Source organism: Mustela lutreola, chromosome X (genome assembly GCF_030435805.1).
Source record: "Mustela lutreola isolate mMusLut2 chromosome X, mMusLut2.pri, whole genome shotgun sequence".
NCBI lineage: Eukaryota > Metazoa > Chordata > Mammalia > Carnivora > Mustelidae > Mustela > Mustela lutreola.
In genome coordinates, this window is record NC_081308.1 from 130,745,048 (window position 1) to 130,766,351 (window position 21,304).

Sequence of the window (21,304 nt, forward strand, 5' to 3'; positions counted from 1 at the left end):
TATGGATAGAAGAGTATTATGGGTGATGGGTGGTCAAAGAGGTGAGCCATGTTAGACTGACTGTTAGCAACTAGGCAGAATGCTTTCCTCTTTGTACATTCCTTCCTCAATATAAGGGAAATCCTAAGAAATATGCATCCTAGAATACATCATCAGCATGTTTCTGGGCTCAGTCCTCCAGATACTCAAGTACTCTGAGAGATACTTTTACCAAATTTGGAAGGCAGAAGAGAAGAAGCCCTTTTTCTCTGGCAGCACCAATGGACACTGGGGTGTCAAAAATAGGGTGCACATGTTTTTTCCCAGTGGCTTCTGGGAAACTTGCTGAAGATCATCCATGACATTCCTTTGGTATGCTGCAATCATTAATTTTTTTCCTCTTGTGTGCCAGTGGCAGCCTCCTTGATCTTTGCATCTTCAGCCTTATATTCATTGTGTAAACAACTAATTCCCTGTTTTCAAGCCTTTCTGCTTGAGAAAGACTGGCACTGCTTTCCTGATGAGCTTCCCTGTTAACACTATCTTTACCCAGCCTTCTTCTACACGAATGGCCTCTGCAACATGCTCTCTGCCTGTGAATGTTTTCTACCACGCCATCTGTTCTGTGAAAGACCCATTCTCCAGGCCCTCCTCATTATGCACTGTTTTTGAACACTTTCAGCACAGTGCTGTCTTCCAGGGAGTAACTTGTGTGCCAGGCCTGTTATCTAATATTATCTGATACCATCTGTAGGATTCTGTTCCCTCTGAATATCTTCCAAAAATTGGGCCCTGCCAATGGATGCTGTCTGTGATCCCAGGTACTCCTTTTGTCTGCTGCATTCTTTGTAATGTGATCAGCACAATCTCTTCCTCTGGGTGCCTTCTGTACCTACTTTCTCCTTGGAAATGTGTATGTCTCTCTGTAAAGTTTTTTCTGGCTGTGAGAGATGACTATAGGGCACTTTCTCTGAATACTGTTTGAAGATTCATATTTTTATTTATATTTATTTATATTTAGTTGCCTGTAACACCCAGTGCTCATACCATCAAGTGCCCTCCTTAATGCCCATCTGCCAGTTACTCCATCATCTCCACATTCTGTCTAGCAACCGTCAGTTTGTTCTCTAGAGTTAAGAGTCTCTCATGCTTTGCCTCCCTCTCAATTTTCATCTCATTTTATTTTTCCTTTCCTTCCCCTATGTTCATCTGTTTTGTTTTTTAAATTTCACATATGAGTGAAATCATATGGTATTTGTCTTTCTCTGACTGACTTATTTTGCTCAGCATAATATCCTCTAGTTCCATCCACATTGTTGCAAATGCAAAGATTTCATTTTTTCTGATGGTTGAGGAATATTCTATTGTATATATATACCACATCTTCTTTATCCATTCATCTGTCAATAGACATCAGGGCTCTTTCCACAGTTTGGCTATTGTGGACATTGCTGCTATGAACATTGGGGTGTATGTGCCACTTCAGATCATGATGTTTGGATCCTTTGGATAAATACCTAGGACTGCAATTGCTGGGTTATAGGGTAGCTCTATTTTTAAGTTTTTGAGGAATGTCCATACTGTTTTTCAGATTGGCTGCATCAGTTTGCATTCCCACCAACAGTGCAAGAGGGATCCATTCATATTCCTATTTTTAACAGCTTTATTAATGGATATTTAACACATAAGAAGTGAGGCATATTTAAAAAGTGTATGTGTTTAATTTTGTTAATAGATATTTAATATATAAGAAACAGCATGTTTAAAGAGTATGTACTCAGTTAGTTTTCACATATGTATACATCTGTTAACCCATCACCCCATTAAAATAGTGAATGCATACATCCTCTTTCCTTGTGCCTTTTTGTAATCTCTCTGTACTATGGATTAGTTCGCATTTTTTAGGGTTTTACATAAGTGGAATTATACAGTACGCACTCTTTGATGCAGTGATGGAAACATTCTGAATCTTGATTGGGATGGTGATTGTGTATGTGCGTACATTTATCAAAATTCACTGGACTGTACACTTAAATTGGGTGTGTGTTATTGTATGTTAAGTATTGTCAAATAAAAAATATAGACTTAGGAAGAAGAGCTTTTATTTAGAATAATAACTACTAGAGGGGAGAGGGATTATTGCAATAGGGAGACTGCTGTGCTGTGACCATAAGGTCTGAAAGCATTTGGATTATGCAAAAAGTGTTTTTCTGTTATAAAGAAGAGAAAGAAAGGCTAGGAAGAACCGAATGTGGAAAAGTGGGCTGAAACGTGACATGATCACATAGTATATTTGAGAATATTTTTCCCTGAGGCCAGCCTATTCTCAGAAGGGATTTAGGCTGGGGGTAGGCCAAAGTTCAGGGACAGCGTGCGGATGGAGTCTTGGATTGATGTTGCAGTACAGATACATATTTAATAGCTCCTCAGTTTATTTTCATATCTATTCAGTTAGTACAGCTACTGTTGTAGAGGTTCCAAGATATTTGTGGGAAAACCAGAGATTGTCGATTGGAAAGGAAAAAGGGTGAGATTCCACCAGCTTTCCAGGGGTCTGGGCAGCACGAACACAAAGCCTTCGGCTTCCCGCGTTCACGCCTAATTGGCCCCTAGTGGAGGGCGACACCGTCTTGTGTGCGCCTGCGCGCACCGCCATTTCCTGCATGGGGTGCTCGGGTCGCAGTGCCTATCGGGAAATGCGACCATCCCGAAAGCGAAATGGCTGTCCAAGGCTGCGAAGGCCCCGGTGCAGCTTGTCCTTCTGCCGTGCTGGTTGCGGGCGCTAGATGGCGCGCGAGGATCAGAAATGGGCCGGGTGCTCCGTCGGGGCCGCCGCGGGCCTGGAGGAAGCCGGCGGCGTCACCGGCCTTGGGGTTGTCGCAGGCCCCTCGGACCCCGTGTGGGCCAGGGCCGCACTCCAGGCAGAGGCGGCAGAAAGCGGGCGGGCTGCGTGCCCGCAAGGAACCGAAAGGGGCTCTTCAATTATGTAAGTAAAGAACATTTGTGTGTAGGTGTGTGCCTTCGTGTTTTATGTCATCAGTCTCGGCATACAAAGCAAATCTGTGGGTGGGGGCATCTATCTATGTTCTTGGAAACCATACCATTGTTAAAAGCCATATGAAAGTATGTTTGTACTACTGTACCGTACAGTACTGTACTGTACAGTACTACTGTACTGTCTGTACTACTGCACCCCCTGTCATGCACACACAGCCAAGAAAGTGAATTACAGTGTCACAAGATTAGAGCGACTCTTAAAGATCTAAAGGATGGAGAGATGATGGGTACCATCATCTTTGCCAGTCTTAATGACTCTACTACCCAGAACTTCACCGACTAGTAGTTCCAGTTAGATGCTGTATGCTGGACATGGTATAATTGCCCAACCAGGGGCGCCTGGGTAGCTCAGTGGGTTAAAGCCTCTGCCTTCGGCTCAGGTCATGATCCCAGCGTCCTGGGATCGAGCCCCGCATCGGGCTCTCTGCTCAGCAGGGAGCCTGCTTCCTCCTCTCTCTCTCTCTGCCTGCCTCTCTGCCTACTTGTGACCTCTGTCTGTCAAATAAATAAAAATCTTTAAAAAAAAATAATAAAAAAAAAATAATTGCCCAACCAGATTAATAAGGCCTTAGGTACCAAAAGAATCAAGTATTAAAGCAGATGTTGAGGAGTGCCTGAGTGGCTCAATTGAATAAGTGCTGGATTCTTGGTTTCAGCTCTGGTTAGGATCTTTCGGTAGTAGTGGGATTGAGCCCTGTGAGGGGCTCTATGCTCAGCTCACAATCTGCTTCTGATTTTCTCTACCTCCCCCTCTGTTCCTCTCCCACCCTCTTATTCATTTGCGCGCTCTCTCTCTCAAACATGGTTAAATAAAATGTTTTTTAAAAAACAAATCAAGGGTCGCCTGGGTGGCTCAGTGAGTTAAGCGTCTGCCTTCAGCTCAGGTCATGATCCCAGGGTCCTGAGATCGAGCCCCGCATCGGCTCTCTGCTGAGCGGGGAGCCTGATTCTCCCTCTCCTTCTGCTGCTCCCTCGGTTCGCTCATTCATTCTCTCTCTCTCCCTCAAATAAATAAAATCTTTAAAAAAAATAGAATAAAATCAGATGTTGGAGCACCTGGATGGCTCAGGAAGTTAAGCCTTGGACTTTGCATTTCAGCTCAGTTAATGATCTCAGGTTGTGGGATCCAGCCCCACATCTAGCTTGGAATCAGGGTATGGAGCCTGCTTGGGATTTCCTCTCTCCCTCTCTCTCCACCCCTCCCCAACCCACATATGAGCATTCTCTTAAAAACACAGCAACAGATGTTGAATCCCCTCTATCTCTCATGAAAGTATGGCATGTCTCTGCCTCAGGAATGAATCTGTTGGTGGCTATTTTTGGTGCCGGTAATAGTGGTTAAGATTTTTGTTCCTCTTGGTTCAACTGTTACTACAAAATATTTGTGGAATGATAGCTTTATTTTAATTCTGGAAAGCAAAAAGACATAACTAAGCACCCAAGGAATATTTTAAGACCCATATGTGAGCTTTTATCAAATGACTTATACACTTTCAAGTAAAAGGTCTTAATTAAAATAAAGTAAATTTATTTAAAGTTTTGTCTTTAAAAATAACACCTTAGGTACATAGTATATAGCTACTGACCTGATAAATGCAATTATGTGTATCCCAAGCAATTAAGAAAAGGATAAGAAGCAGTTGTCAATCATGCATACAGACAAAACTATTTATTTACAGTTTTTTTCCAGGGCCATATTAATTCTACTGCCCTATGTCACACTTACCCTCTCATAATTTAGTCAGAGACATCAACCAACTGGACAGCCTATAGAACATCTGAACATCAGTCATCTCTATTACACTGACACCATCATACTGATTGGACAGGATGAGTAAAAGGCTTCCATAAGACACAACATGCTCCCCAGGGTAGGCAATAAACCCTGCGAAGACTCAGGAAGTTATCAATTCAGTGAAATTTTTAGGAGTCTAGTAGTCAGGGGGCATATCAGGATTCCACCTCCAAAGTAAAAGACAAATCATGTCTGGGATCCTCCACCACAAAGAAGGAAGTAGTGTACCTGGTAGGTCTCTTTGGGTTCTGGGGACAAAACATCCCACCCCCAGGATTATTGCTCTGGCCATATATCAGGTGACATAGAAGACTGAGAGCTTTGAGAGAGGTGTGGTGCAGGACATTAATCTGCAGCAGATGCAGGCTACTGGGCAAGGAGCCACTCGGACCATCTCATCTGACAGACTCCATGGCATCAGAAGTGTCAGTGGTGGGCAGGGATACAGTATAGAGTTTGAGACCTGCCTTTGTAGGAGAATCACCACCCTGGACCATAGGGCTCCAGAACAGGACCATGCCATGCATCTCAGAGAATTATATGCCTTTCTGTAAACAGTTTCTGCTGTGTTTCTGGGCCATGGTAGAGACAGAATTCTTGACTATGGGACACCAACTGACTGTGTGTCTGGGACTTCCCATTATGAGCTGGGTCCTATCAGAGTCATGAAGTCAAATTCAGATGGTCCATCAGCAATTCACTGTAGGATGTAAATGGTATAGGTATATATGGAGTATAGCCTGGGCACAAAGAGAGGTAAGAGTAAACTCTATGAACATTAGCCCAAACACTTATGTTATCCATCACAGTTACACTATAACCTCTCTCTCAGCTCACACCTATGATCACATGATCCCCTATTGGCCTGCTATTTAGGTAGCAGTTGAAAGTGAATAGCTGCTACATTCCAGGTATACCCAGGGATGTCCCTGAAAGACAATGGAGAAAGAAGATTTTCCCAATGACTGGAGGTAAAAGGGAAGTACTTCATCATTTTTTTGTAAGTAGCCCAGGATTAGATGATATACATATTCCTGGGCAGTGACCAATACCTAACTGAGGGCCTAGAGGGAAAAGACCTGGAAGATTGGAGACAGGAAGGTCTGAGGTTGAGGCCTATGAATATGTGTGTGTGTGTGTGTGTGTGTGTGTGTGTGTGTGTGTGTGAAAGTAGGCATGGAAGGAGAGTGATTTTATATCACATATTAATGCCCACCAGAAAGCAACAACAATTAAAGAGGAACTTAACAGCTGATGAGAAAAAAATGACTTTTGGGGGCTCCTGGGCGGCTCAGTCAGTTGAGCATCTGCCTTTGACTCAAGTCATGATCCCGTGGTCCTGGATCGAGTCCCACATCATCCTCCTTGTTCATGGGGGGGGCCTGCTTCTCTGCCTGCTGCCCCCACACTTGTGCTTGCTCTCTCTCTCTCTCTCTGACAAATAAATAAATAAAAATATTTAAAAAGAAAAAAATGACTTTTCAGGTTGATGTTAGCCACCTTTCATCATTATCCATTCTGGAACTGACACAATGGGTACATGAATGGAGTAGCCACAGTAGGACAGATGGACACTACTCTTGAGTCCAGCATTGTTTAATCCTAGTTACCAAGGCCTGCATTGCCACTGCTGGCTCTGAATATCCAGTCTTCCAGCAACAAAGACCAGTGTTGAGACCCCACTATGGTACCATTCTTCCATGTCAACTACCTGTGTGCCCCTTCTATCTTGGAAGAAACATTGTTTCTTTCTTATAAGAATAGACACCTATTCTGAGAATGGTTACTTATCCTTCTGGAAGAGCTTCAGCCAACATCACTATCCAAGGGATTCTGCGGGCCTAGAATCCCACACAAGATAATATACTGTCAGGGGATATACTTCAGAATGAAAAATGTGTGTGATTAGGCCCATAAGCATGGGATCCTCTGGTATCACCCATTGCATTATCCAGAAGCTACTAGCTTGATAGAGTGTCAGAATGTACTGCTGAATATGCAGCTGAAGCACAAAATTAGAAGTAATATTATGCAAGGGTGGAGTACCATCCTCCAGGGTACAGTATATGCATTAAATCTAAGACCTCTATATGGTGCTCTGTCCCCCTTAGGAAGAATACATGGATCTGGAAATTAAGGAGTAGAAGCTAGATTGGCCCCACTTTCTATCTTTCCCAGTGACCTATTCAGAGGTGGACCTTCCCATCTCCTGAGCTCTGAACTCTGCAGGGGTAGAGGTTCTAGTCCCTAAAGAGAGTGCACTCTTACTAGGTCACACAATCAGAGTCCTGTTGTGCTTTAGATATGACTGCTCTGTCCAGAAACCAGCAGGCAGGAAGTCACTATTTTGGCAGGGGTAATTGGTATTTATCAAGAATGAGGTAGAACTGCTATTATGATGGGGGGCAGAGAGGAATATGTGAGGAACCCAGATGATCTCCTTGGTTGACTCTTGGTACCCCCTTGCCCAATTATGACTGTGAATGGGCAAATGCAACAATTCTGGCCAGAGATCAGTGTGGATACCAGGTACTCCGACCCCCCAGAGATAAAGAAATGTCACCAGACGGAAGAGGTGATGGCCGACAATGAGTAAAACCTAGAATGGAGAGTGGAGGAGGGAAATAATGAGCTGCATCAATGGGGTTGTACTTTGTCCCACCAACTTCTTTCTTCTAAGTTTGCCCTCAGGAAGAGAAGCCCATGGGAACCATGTAAAAACTGCTCCCTGAACATAGGGAATAGTGAGTCTGTGTGGCACAACATGTGGACCACCTGTAAGAGGCGTGTAGTCAAATGACTGCATCAAGGTACATGCTTTCAAGATCCACTGAAGCATTTCAGCAGAGGCCATGCTATTCCCAGGCAGTTCCCTGTCAACGGCTTAGCACAGCAGGGCTACTAGAGTCACTGCTCAATATGAGACTCCTCTATGGGTCATCTTTGCACGAGATCTCCCAGTTGGGCTGGCCAAGACTTTCTTAAAGTAGCACCACAGTCTGAGGTTCTCTCTTCAAATCCTTTTCCATCTCCCTTGTCTTCCATCCTCCCTTTCTTCACTGTGGTCTTAAGGCTCTTCCTGCTCTCTCATGTGGCCTCTCCCCTTTATATCTATCAGTAAATCTTTTGTACTTCTAACTCCATTTTGGCTTTCTGGAAGACCCAAGCTGACACATTTTTCTTCTTTCATGGAGAAAGTAGGAGAAAACCCAACATACTCTTTTCTCCCACAAATTTTCTTTAAAAATCACCTTGGAAATATGTGATCTTCCTTCAATTAGCCTTGATAGGATGGTGCTTATTGAAGTGGCTTTGCCATCTTTTAGTAGATTCAGCATGATAGGTTGTTCGTTTGAGGGATTTGGGGGCTGATAAAGGAAAAATACATGACCATGAGAGGCAGTTACACACAGGCTATACTTGGGTATAGCTATGGCTGCACGTGGACAAGTTTGCACACCCTTCATAGCATGAGACCATCCAGAGGCTTATGGGTGGGCAGGGGACACTACCCAGAAAGGGAGGAGGCCAAGGTAACTTCCAAGGAATAAGGGATCACAGAGAGGGCATAAGTGTCTTGGTGATGGCAGGTCTTTGGAATCACACCATTTTAAAGGGCAGCATTGCTTTGAGATCTTATAACAACAAACCTCTATTTTATCAATGAATAGCAGATGTGAAGTAAGGCACCCTGGGCTATACAAAGCAGGCAGGCCCTAACTGGCTAAAAATAATTAATTGTGTAAAAATTAGAGTTTGGCACAAGTGGGCTTTTGGCCTGACAGGTCTCAGCCTGCAGTGAAAAAATAAAAAACATGGAAGCCAATACACAGAGGCTGTCTCAGGCTAATTCACATAACAAGCATTGTGTTGTATTTTCACTGAGACTGGAGCCTGTGCAGGGACTTAGCACCTCCTTTCCTCAGATTTGGGCTAAAATCCTGTGGAAATAGGCAACATTCCCTGTAATATTGTTACATTATCAGTAAATACTGAATAACTATGCTCTTCATTCCTTGCTCCAGATGATAGGGATACAGTGGTTAACAAAACCAATTTTGGTCCCTGCAGTCACAGAACCTTGAATTGCTAAGGAATTGTACAAATGCATATGTATTCACTGTGTTAAGTACTTAGGAAGGGTAAGTACTACAAGAGTATGTTAGAGATGGACCTAAGTCAGATGGGGGCAGGGGCACCAGGTCAGGCACCCTTAGTGCAGAAACATAAATGGTGAAACCGGAAGAATGAGTGGGAGTTATCAACAGGCGAGGGAGATCATGCTCTGGCAAAAAGAACAGAATATGCAATGAGAACAAAAGTGACCTCAACCTTAGCTACTCTCTCCCACTGTCACACCCCAGGTTTTGTCATCTCCTGTAACTGCCTCACCTTGAGAATCAGTGATTCAGTCATCCCACTCTCTGACCACCGACCCTTGCCCCACTGTGATCATTTTCTAACTTCTTCGGGGCCTTCACACATTGAATCCTCTGGATTTTCTTTATTATTATTATTATTATTATTATTATTATTTTATTTTAAATTTAATTTCTTTTCAGTGTAACAGAATTCATTGTTTATGCGCCACAACCAGTGCTCCATGCAATACTTACCCTCCATAGTACCCACCACCTGGTACCCCAACCTCCCACCCTCCGCCCCTTCAAAACCCTCAGATTGTTTTTCAGAGTCCATAGTCTCTCATGGTTCACCTCGCACTCCAATTTCCCTCAACTGCTTCTCCTCTCCATTTCCCCATGTCCTCCGTGTTATTTGTTATGCTCCACGAATCAGTGAAACCATGTGATAACTGACTCTCTCTGCTTGAATTAATTCACTCAGCATAATCTCTTCCAGTCCCGTCCGTCCATGTTGATAAAAAAGTTGGGTATTCATCCTTTCTGATGGAGGCATAATACTCCATTGTATATATGGAGCACATCTTCCTTATCCATTCGTCCGTTGTAGGGCACCTTGGTTCTTTCCACAGTTTGGCGACCGTGGCCATTGTTGCTATGAACATTGGGGTACAGATGGCCCTTCTTTTCACTATATCTGGATCTTTGGGGTAAATACCCAGTAGTGCAATTGCAGAATCATAGGGAAGCTCTATTTTTAATTTCTTAAGGAATCTCCACACTGTTCTCCAAAGTGGCTGCACCTACTTGCATTCCCACCAACAGTGTAAGAGGGTTCCCCTTTCTCCACATCCTCTCCAACACACGTTGTTTCCTGTCTTGTTACTTTTGGCCACTCTAACTGGTGTAAGGTGGTATCTCAGTGTGGTTTTGATTTGAATCTCCCTGATGGCTAGCGATGAACATTTTTTCATGTGTGTGATAGCTATTTGTATGTCTTCATTGGAGAAGTGTCTGTTCATATCTTCTGCCCATTTTTTGACATGACTATCTGTTTCGTGTGTGTTCAGTTTGAGAAGTTCTTTATAAAGCCTGGATATCAGCCCTTTGTCTGTATTGTCACTTGAGAATATCTGCTCCCATTCCGTGGGTTGCCTCTTTGTTTTGTTGACTGTTTCCTTTGCTGTGCAGAAGCTTTTGATCTTGATGAAGTGTCGAAAATTCATTTTCGCTTTTGTTTCCTTTGCCTTTGGAGATATATATTGAAAGAAGTTGCTGTGCCTGATATCGAAGAGATTACTGCCTATGTTCTCCTCTAGTATTCTGATGGATTCTTGCCTCATGTTGAGGTCTTTTATCCATTTTGTGTTTATCTTTGTGTACGGTGTAAGAGAATGGTCGAGTTTCATTCTTCTACACATAGCTATCCAATTTTCCCAGCACCATTTACTGAAGAGACTGTCTTTTTTCCACTGTATATTTTTTCCTGCTTTGTTGAAGATTATTTGACCAGAGTTGAGGGTCTGTATCTGGGCTCTCTTCTCTGTTCCATTGGTCTATGTGTCTGTTTTTATGCCAGTACCATGCTGTCTTGGTGATCACAGCTTTGTAGTAAAGCTTGAAATCAGGCAACGTGATGACCACAGTTTTTGTGTTTCTTTTTCAACATTTCCTTACCTCTGCTAATTTTTATTTATTTATTTGTTTAAGAGAGAGAGAGAGAGAGAGAGAGAGAGATAATGTACACAAGCAGTGGGGAGGGCAGAGAGAGAGGCAGGCCCCTCATCGAGTAGGAGCCTGATGGAAGACTCGATCCCAGGACCCTGAGACCACGACCCGAGTTTAATAATGACGCTTAACAACCAAGCCACCTAGGCATCCCTCATTTTTAAATCAGATTGTTTGGTTTGTTATTGAGTTGTAGGAGTTCTTTATATATTTTTGGATGTTAACCCCTTATTGGATATATGATTTGCAAATATCTTCTCCCATTCAGTAGGTTTTTAAAAAAAATTTTGTTGGTGGTTTCCTTCGCTGTGCAAAAGCCTATTATTTTCATGTCGTCTGAATTGTTTATTTTTGTTTTTGTTTTCCTTGCCTGAAGAGACAGATCCAGAAAAATATTGCTGATACCAATGTCCCAGAGTTTATTGCCTATGTTTTCTCTTAGGATTTTTATGGTTTTGGGTCCTACATTTAGGTCTTAATCCATTTTGAGTTTATTTTTGTGTATGGTGTTAGAAAATGGTTCAGTTTTATTCTATTGCATGTAGCCATCCTGTTTTTCTAGCACCATTTATTGAAGAGACTGTCTTTCCCCCATTGTATATTCATCTTCCTTTGTCATAGATTAATTTATCATATAAGCATTGGTTTATTTCTGGACTCTCTCTTCTGTTCCAGTGTCTACCTTTGTGCCAGTATCTTACTATTATGATTCTATAGCTTCATAATATAGTTTGAAATCTGGAATGGTGACACCTCCAGCTTTGCTGTTCTTTCTCAAGATTATTTTGAAGGGGATTAAGAGGTACAAACTTCCAGTTATAAAATAATTCACAGGGATGAAAAGTTCAGCATAGCAAATATAGCTAATAATATGGTAATAGCCTTGTATGGTACCAGATTGTAACTACATTTATCATGGTGAGCACTGTGTAATGTCTAGAATTGTTAAATCAAAATGTTGTACACTTAAACTAACATATTATTGCATGACAATTATACTTCAATTAAAAATAAACAATATTTGGGGCACCTAGGTGGCTCAGTGGGTTAAACATCTGTCTTTGGCTCAGTCACGATCCCAGGGTCCTGGGATTGAGCTCTGCATCAGGCTCCCTTCTCCCTCTCCCTCTGCTTGTGTGGACATGCTGTCTCTCTCTTTAAAAGAAATTTTAAAAATTAAAAAAAAAATAGTTTTCGTATAATTAATAGTCTCTCATGGTTTTACTCCCTCTCTGATAACTTCCCATCAAAATAAATAAATAAATGTTTTTATTGTTAAATATAGCATGTATACAAAATAAATATGATATATGCATATCAACTCTTTAAAAACTAATGGAATATTAAACACCCATGAATCCATCATTCAGGTAAGCTTCAGGTATGGAACTCCCTTGACCCTCTTCATTTATATTCTGTTCTAGGCCACACTCATGACACTATCCTACATCACTGTAACTTCTAAAAACTCATTTAAATTGAGATATAATTGACATATTGACATATAACAGTGTGTAAGTTTAAGGTATAAAAAGTGTTGATTTGAAGGGTACCTAGGTGGTGCAGTCAGTTGAGTGTCTGACTCTTGGTTTCAGCTTGGGTCATGATCTTAGGGTTGTAAGATCAAGCCCTGTGTTGGACTCAGTTCTCAGCAAGAAACCTGTTTAAGATTCTCTGTCCCTCATCCTGCCTGTAGCTCTCTCCCTCTCTCTAAAATAAATAAATATAACATAATAAAAATCATAAAAACACAAAAAATCTCTAAAAAAGTGTTGATTTGATACATTTATATATTGCAATATGCTACCACCTTAGCCTTTGCTAAACCTCTATCATTCCACATAATTGTCATTTCTTTTTTGTGATGGAAACACGGTCATATTTTGATGTGATTTTCTTGTTCTCCATAGGAGCATTTTTTAGCCATATATTACCGTACCACTTATCCTCATTTCTTCTATCATCATCCTAGTCTAATTTATGACAATAACTCCCATATGTCAATAGCTTTCTAAATTGATTTTGCATCCACTTTGCCTCATTCTTATGCATTCTTCATATAGCAGCCAGAATTATTTTTTAAATACAAATCAGATTATGTTCCTTCCCTGCCCAAAACCCTTCAATTGCTTCCCACTGCTTTCTTAGAATGAAAAACATTGTTAGTAACAATAAATGGCATTTGCTGAATTGTGGTAATGCTCAATGTATCGGGCACTACATCATTTGACTTTCACAGTGTTGCAAATGATTATTTCACTTCCATTATTTTTCTTGTTTATAGTGATGGGTAAGCAGAAATCTGTAAGGTCTAATGTAATTGCTGAATGACACATTTAAAAGTGGTGAATCTGGAATTCCAGGCTGGGGCCTTTTCAGCTACAGAGTATGTCTTTGAAACAGAGAGTCCTGAGTGAAATGACTTATTTTCTATATTTTCATCTCTGTTCCTCCTCTAGTATTCCCAATAGGGAACATAGACATATAGATAAAAAGGAACTGGAAAAAAAAGACAGTCTCTTCAGTAAATGGTGCTGGGAAAATTGGATAGCTATGTGTAGAAGAATGAAACTCGACCATTCTCTTACACCGTACACAAAGATAAACACAAAATGGATAAAAGACCTCAACATGAGGCAAGAATCCATCAGAATACTAGAGGAGAACATAGGCAGTAATCTCTTCGATATCAGGCACAGCAACTTCTTTCAATATATATCTCCAAAGGCAAAGGAAACAAAAGCGAAAATGAATTTTCGACACTTCATCAAGATCAAAAGCTTCTGCACAGCAAAGGAAACAGTCAACAAAACAAAGAGGCAACCCACGGAATGGGAGCAGATATTCTCAAGTGACAATACAGACAAAGGGCTGATATCCAGGCTTTATAAAGAACTTCTCAAACTGAACACACACGAAACAGATAGTCATGTCAAAAAATGGGCAGAAGATATGAACAGACACTTCTCCAATGAAGACATACAAATAGCTATCACACACATGAAAAAATGTTCATCGCTAGCCATCAGGGAGATTCAAATCAAAACCACACTGAGATACCACCTTACACCAGTTAGAGTGGCCAAAAGTAACAAGACAGGAAACAACGTGTGTTGGAGAGGATGTGGAGAAAGGGGAACCCTCTTACACTGTTGGTGGGAATGCAAGTAGGTGCAGCCACTTTGGAGAACAGTGTGGAGATTCCTTAAGAAATTAAAAATAGAGCTTCCCTATGATTCTGCAATTGCACTACTGGGTATTTACCCCAAAGATCCAGATATAGTGAAAAGAAGGGCCATCTGTACCCCAATGTTCATAGCAACAATGGCCACGGTCGCCAAACTGTGGAAAGAACCAAGGTGCCCTACAACGGACGAATGGATAAGGAAGATGTGCTCCATATATACAATGGAGTATTATGCCTCCATCAGAAAGGATGAATACCCAACTTTTTTATCAACATGGACGGACGGGACTGGAAGAGATTATGCTGAGTGAATTAATTCAAGCAGAGAGAGTCAGTTATCACATGGTTTCACTGATTCGTGGAGCATAACAAATAACACGGAGAACATGGGGAGATGGAGAGGAGAAGGGAGTTGAGAGAAATTGGAGTGCGAGGTGAACCATCAGAGACTATGGATTCTGAAAACAATCTGAGGGTTTTGAAGGGGCAGGAGGTGGGAGGTTGGGGGAGCCTGGTGGTGGGTATTATGGAGAGCATGTATCGCATGGAGCACTGGGTGTGGTCCATAAACAATGAATTTTAGTACACTGAAAAGTAATTAAAAATTAAAATTTTTTAAAAACAGGAATTGGCTCATACAATTGTAGGGTGGGGGCTGCTGAGTCTGACATCTTTAGTGTAGGCAGAAAGGCTGGAGATCCAGGGAAGAGTAAATGTTGCAGCTGATGTCTGAAGGCAGTTTGGTGAAAATTTTCTTCCTCTTTGAGGAACCTCAGTCTTCTCTCTTAAGGCCTTCAACCATATAGATGTGGTCCACTCAGATTATGGAGAGTAATCTGCTTTATTCAAAGTCCACTAATTCAAATGTTTATCACATATAAAAATGTCTTCACAGCAACATTTGTATAGATGTTTCACCAAGGAACTGGGAATTATAGCTTAGTCACATAAAATTGACCACCATATTCCCTGACTATAATTTCATGGTAAAGAATTAAAACCACAAAAAACATATTGAAGAAATACTCAAAGTCATACTCCCATCTCCATTCCCTTCCTTCCAGAAAAGGTGAGCACTGTCAGTCTCTCAGTGAGCATCCTTCCAGAACTCTGCCTATCCCCTTAACATTTATACATATAAATATATACATATATAATTTGATATTATTTTATTTAAATGGGGTCATTCTATACTATTGTTTGGTTCTTGCTTTCCCTCTTGAATGGTAAGTCACATATATTTATCTTTTTCGTAACTTGGACAAACAAAACATTTATTCAATGTTTACAACATTGAATGATACCATTGAATAAAGAGCAAAAGAATCTCTTTGACTCTTTCCCGGACTTCACTGTTCTCCCAAAAGTAAATATTCTTATCATTTGGTATGTACCTATGAAAACTGTAGACAGAATATTATATACAGAGGTGAAGATGGCAGGATTTGACTCTGTCTCCTTTTTTTTTTCATTTTTAAAGATTTTATTTATTTACTTGAGTGAGAGAGAGGGAGTGAGAACAAACTAGAGAAAGCAGAGTGAGGAGGGATGTAGGGACAGAGGGAAAGAGGGAAGCAGACTTCCCGCTGAGTAGGAATAATAATAATGATTAATAATTGTAATAATATTATTAATAATAATGAGTAGTAATAATCTGATTATCTTTCTCCTAGGCATTTCTTGGGATACTTCGATGTAGCTTTCATGATTACTCTGTTCTTCAAGTTTATCTCATGTAACTGAATTAAAAAATGACTCCATTGAGGTCCCTTAGAGGTAACATGGTAAGCTTGGAGGAACACTTATGTGTGCACAAAACTTGTGAGTCTGAATCACATGCAGAACAGGAACTCAGGGTTGCTGGTGAGTCATCCTATGCTTTTGAAGATCATGTAAAATGGATGATAATGATGTTGTTCATTCACTGTCCCTTTAGAGGTTATGGCACAATTTCAAATCGTGGGAGATATTTCATTTACAGAAATGGAAGCAGTCATACTTGTATGAAGCACTGGAAGATTTCAACCAGAAACCAGAAAATAATTTAACAAAACCCCAACATGTCATCAGTCTTTCATCTTGACAAATACACCTTACAAATAGACTCTGATATTCTGTAATTCAATAAATAAATGAGATGCCTGAGAAAGAAATATTTTGCACAGCAGTAAATGGGGAGATGGAGAGGAGAAGGGAGTTGGGAGAAATTGGAAGGGGAGGTGAACCATGAGAGACTATGGACTCTGAAAAAAAACCTGAGGGTCTTGAAGGGGCGGGGGGTGGGAGGTTGGGGGAACCAGGTGGTGGGTATTAGGGAGGGCACGGATTGCATGGAGCACTGGGTGTGGTGCAAATACAGTGAATACTGTTACACTGAAAACAAATTAAAAAAATAAAAATTAAAATAAAAAAGATGAAGCAAAATATTAAAGCATACATTTACTGCTGTGCAAAATATTTCTTTCTCAGGCAACTCATTTATTTATTGAATTACAGAGTATCACAGTCTGTCTCCTTTTTAAATAAAGATCTTATTTATCTATTTGACAGAAGGACAGAGCACAAGCGGTGGGAGTGGCAGCAGCGGGAGAAGGAGAAGCAGGCTCCCTGTGGGAGCCTTAGCAGCGGGAGTGAGGGTCGATCCCAGGACCTGATTCCAGATACTTAACCAACTGAGCCACCCAGACACCCCCAACTCTCTCTCTCCTTTATGTGCTTTCTTCCTCTCCATTCTCACTCCTGCATAAATTATATCCAAATTAGCATGATATGACATTGAGATTATGTCATATGAAATGGTCTATAGGAATAGGAAAGAAGCTTGTTTGACTTGCACATGTGCCACTATGAAGCATGTGAAAAACCTAAGCCCATTCCTATGCAGGACTGTCTGACTGACAGCTGTAGAAATCACCCTTTCCCTATAAAGCTGGAGTCAAGTACTATAAGCTCCAGATTGAAGAAGTATATAAAGGTCAAGAATAATTTTTCAACAAGAAAGCCAAGGCTTTGATTGTGTGGGTTTATTAGACCATTACCTGCAGAAGTTTCCAAGAAAAATACCAGGGGAAGGGAGGGGTGGGCCTAGTGGGTTGGACCAGAGCAGGGGCATAAATTTGGACCTGTAGCAGGCTGAATAAAGACCTCAAAAGAAAGTAGGTTCTAATTCCTGGAACTTGTAAGTATCACTTGATCTGGGAAGAAGAATTTTGCACATATGATTAAGTAAAGGATTTTGAGATGGGAATATTATCCTGGGTTATCCAGGTGGGCCAAATTAAATCACAACTGTCCTTATAAGAGAGAGGCAGAGGAGATCTCTCTATGTTACACACACACACACACACACACACACACACACACACACACACGGTGGGGGGCAGTGGGGAAGAAAGTAATGTGGAGGAGTAGAAACTAGAAAATACTGAATTGTGTGAGTGGAGTGATGTAAACAGAAGCCAAGGAATGCTGGCAATCAACAGAAGCTGGAAGGCAAGGAAGGATCCTCCTCTACAGCCTCCAGAGAGAGCTTAGGCTTGCCAAACTTGATTCATCCCAGTGATACTAATTTTAGACTTCTGTCCACCAGAACTGTAGTAGAATAAATTTCTGTTTTATGCCACCCAGTTTGTGGTAATTTGTTAAAGCATATCTAGAAAACTCATACAGGACCAAATCTAATTTTTCAAGTGTGAGCCACAACTTCCATAAACACCTGGTAAGCCAATTATAAAGATTAGATAGATGGTCATAGCAGACTTAGGAGCTTTCGAGAAGCAACCATGAACGTGCTTAGATCCACAGATCTAATATTTTTATTTGGGGGGAATTCCCATTTTTAATTGCACTATTTTGGGGGTTATTGACTTTATAACTTCTTTATATATTTTATATTTTTTGGATATTAACCCCATTCAGTACATTATCTTGTTGTTTTGTTGTTGATTTCCTTTGCTGCACAAAAGCTTTTTATTTTGATGGAATCCCAATAGTTTAATTTTGTTTTTGTTTCCCTTGCCTTAAGAGACATATCTAGAATCTTGTAGGAGTTGTATTGTTACATGTCTCACATTTAGGTCTTTAATCCATTTTAAGTTTATTTTTGTGCATGGTGTTAAAAAGTTGTCCTATTTCACACTTTATGTGTAGCTGTCCAGTTTTCCCCACACCATTTATTGAAGAGACTCTTTTCTTCATTGCATATTCTTGACTATTTTGTCATAGATTAGTTGAGCATATAAGTGTGGGTTTATTTCTGGGCTCTCTATCCTGTCCCAGTGACCTATATGTCTGGTTTTGTGCAAGTACCATGCTGTTTTTATTACTATAGCTATGTAGTATAGCTTGAGATCTGGGATTGTGATGCCTCCAGCTTCGTTCTTTCTCAAGAGTGCTGTGGCTGGGGCAGCTGGTTAGCTCAGAGGGTTAAGCCTTTGCTTTTGGCTCAAGTCATGATCTCAGGGTCCTGAGATCGAGCCCCCTGTCAGGCTCTCCGCTCAGCGGGGAGCATGCTTCCCCCTCTCTCTCTCTGCCTGCCTCTCTGCCTACTTGTGATCTCTCTGTCAAATAAATAAAATCTTTAAAAAAAGAGTGAACAGCTGTGGCTGTTCAGGGTCTTCTGTGGTTCCATACAAATCTTAGTATTTTGTGAAAAACCCCGTTGGTATTGTGATAGGGGTTGCACTGCATCTGTAGATTGTTTTAGGTAACATGGATGTTTTAACAATATTAATTCTTCCAGTCTATGAACATAGAATATCTTTCCATTTGTTATGTCATTTTCAGTTCTCTCATCAGTGTTTTATAGTTTCCAGAGTACAGGTTTTTCACTTCTTTTGTTAGGTTTATTCCGATGTATTTTATTTCCATTTTGCTATTTGTTTTCTGGTTGTTTGTATAGTTCTTTTGTGTTCCTTTCCTTTTTTTTTGCTCTTTTTTTTTTGTGATTGATGAGTTTATATAGTGTTAGGTTTTGCTTTCTTTCTCTTTATTTTTTTGTGTATCTATCATAGGTTTTGGGTTTGTGGTTACAATGAGGTTCATATGTAATCCTATGTTAGTAGCAGTCTGTATTAATTTGATGGTTATTTAAGTTCAAATACATTTTTAAAAGAAGAAAAAACCCTTCTTTTTCTTTTTCCCTTCTCTTTTCCCTCCACATTTTATGTATATATTATCACATAGTACTTCTTTTTATTCATTACTTTCTTATGCTTAATTATGGTCATTTTCTCTCCACTTAAAGAAGTCCCTTCAGCGTTTCTCATAAGGCTGGTTTGGTGGTGATAAACTCCTTTATTTTTCATTTGTCTGGGAAAATTTTAATCTCTTCTTCAAATCTGAATGATAACCGCTGGATAAGAATATTCTATCTTCTATCTTCTAAGAATATTCTATCAACCAAGAATATTCTTGGTTGTAGACTTTTTCCTTTTAGCACTTTGAATTTATCAGGCCACTCTCTTCTGGCCTGCAAAGTTTCTGCTGATAGCCTTATAGGATTTCACTTATAGGTAATTTTCTATTTCTCTATTACTGATTTTAGATTCTCTTTGTCTTTAACCTTTGGCATTTTAATTATTATGTGTAGTGTTGTGGACCTCCTTGGGTTAATCTTGTTTGAAACTCTGTGCTCCTTGGAGTTGGGTGTCTATTTTCTTCTCCAGTTTAAGGACATTTTCAGCTTAATAATAATAATTCTAAAAAGGCAAATGGCCAAGATACCTCTGAATGAACATTCCCATGCTATTTATGGATTTAACAAAGTAACTTTTTCCAAAACTTTGAGCATTGGCTAAAAATATAATCAAACACCTAAGAAATTAATATAAACTACCAGCCTAGTATATCAGACTCTCTTTAGTGTCTCATACACCTTTAAAAACAGGCAGAAGTGGAAGAGATGTTTGAGCTATCAGGGTCTCAGTGCTCCTAGGCTAGACTCCTGGACTGTGATGGTACTAATACCTCCTGCCAGCAGGGGGTGGCAGACCAGACAGCATGGCTCTGGACTTGGAAAGGGAGGAAGGGTCTGAGAATTGCCAATTACATTCTCCCCTGTTCCCTTCCCCCTACACAGAAGCCCGAAAGTCCAGGGGAGTGCTCTCCCCACAGGATGCTGGGGAGCAGAAGAAACTGTTTCTAGTTCATGCAAGGAGTATGTATGTGCAGATCATATACTATCCAAACATGTGCAGATTACAACCCATTGGGATTGTCCCAACCAGAGTTAAAGTGGATTTGCAGAGGTAGCTCTAAAGAGTTGCTCTGGGCTGTGGTGGATTCAACCAGATTATAATGCTCTAAAATAGCCTTTTCCTACTGGAGACACACAAAGAGGAAGACAACATCTAATAGAGCAGTATGGCTGGAGAGGTATGGAGGAGGGATGGGGACACCCAGGACTGGGAGCTCTCCACATTGGAAGGGAAGAAGTTGTCTTCCTTTTCCCTCTATTTTGTTTTTGGGAAATCCTGTCAGTGTTCTTTTCATCATGGTTCCTGTTTATTTGTCTTTATGAGAGATACTGTTAACTTTCACCTCTCTAATTTAGTCATCAAGAGTGTCTTCAGCCCTTCTATTGGAATTTTTTCATTATTTTGGGCAACACAATTAAAAACTTTCAAGGATTCCCATTATTTCCTTTTCAAATTAGCTTTAGTATTCTCCAGGTTAACTAGATATATTTCTAGTCTGTTGCTAGTGATAACAAAGACACCGCTCCTGAAAAGCTTCTAGATGTAAGCATTGGCCTTGCTGTCAACCTAGAGGAGACTCCCTGATTTGACATTGGATCCTATGCAGGTATAGGGAACTGAAACTGCTACTGCAGAGTATTGGCAGCTGATGATGTTAATGCATTTAAGGTTTTAGTTAAACTACTCTGTCCAGAGCCTAGAAGTTGTCTATTAGCTTCGGAGGTCCAGATATGTATGGCCATACAAATTCAACACTTAATTTGCAAAATGAACAAACGTGTTTGAAGTGAAGTCTTTTGCAGGCCAGCTACACCTGGCATCTCCAGACCGAGCTCAAGAAACACTGTTTTTGGCAAAAGCCACCCACAACCTGGGGAATCCTTGAACCACTACTCAGTTACTCAGGAAAATGCCTCCTATGCTTCCAATAATCCCCTAGTCCCTCCTTTCCTTCCCATGTCCTTGAGGCTGAGGTTTTGAGTGTAATTGATATACATTC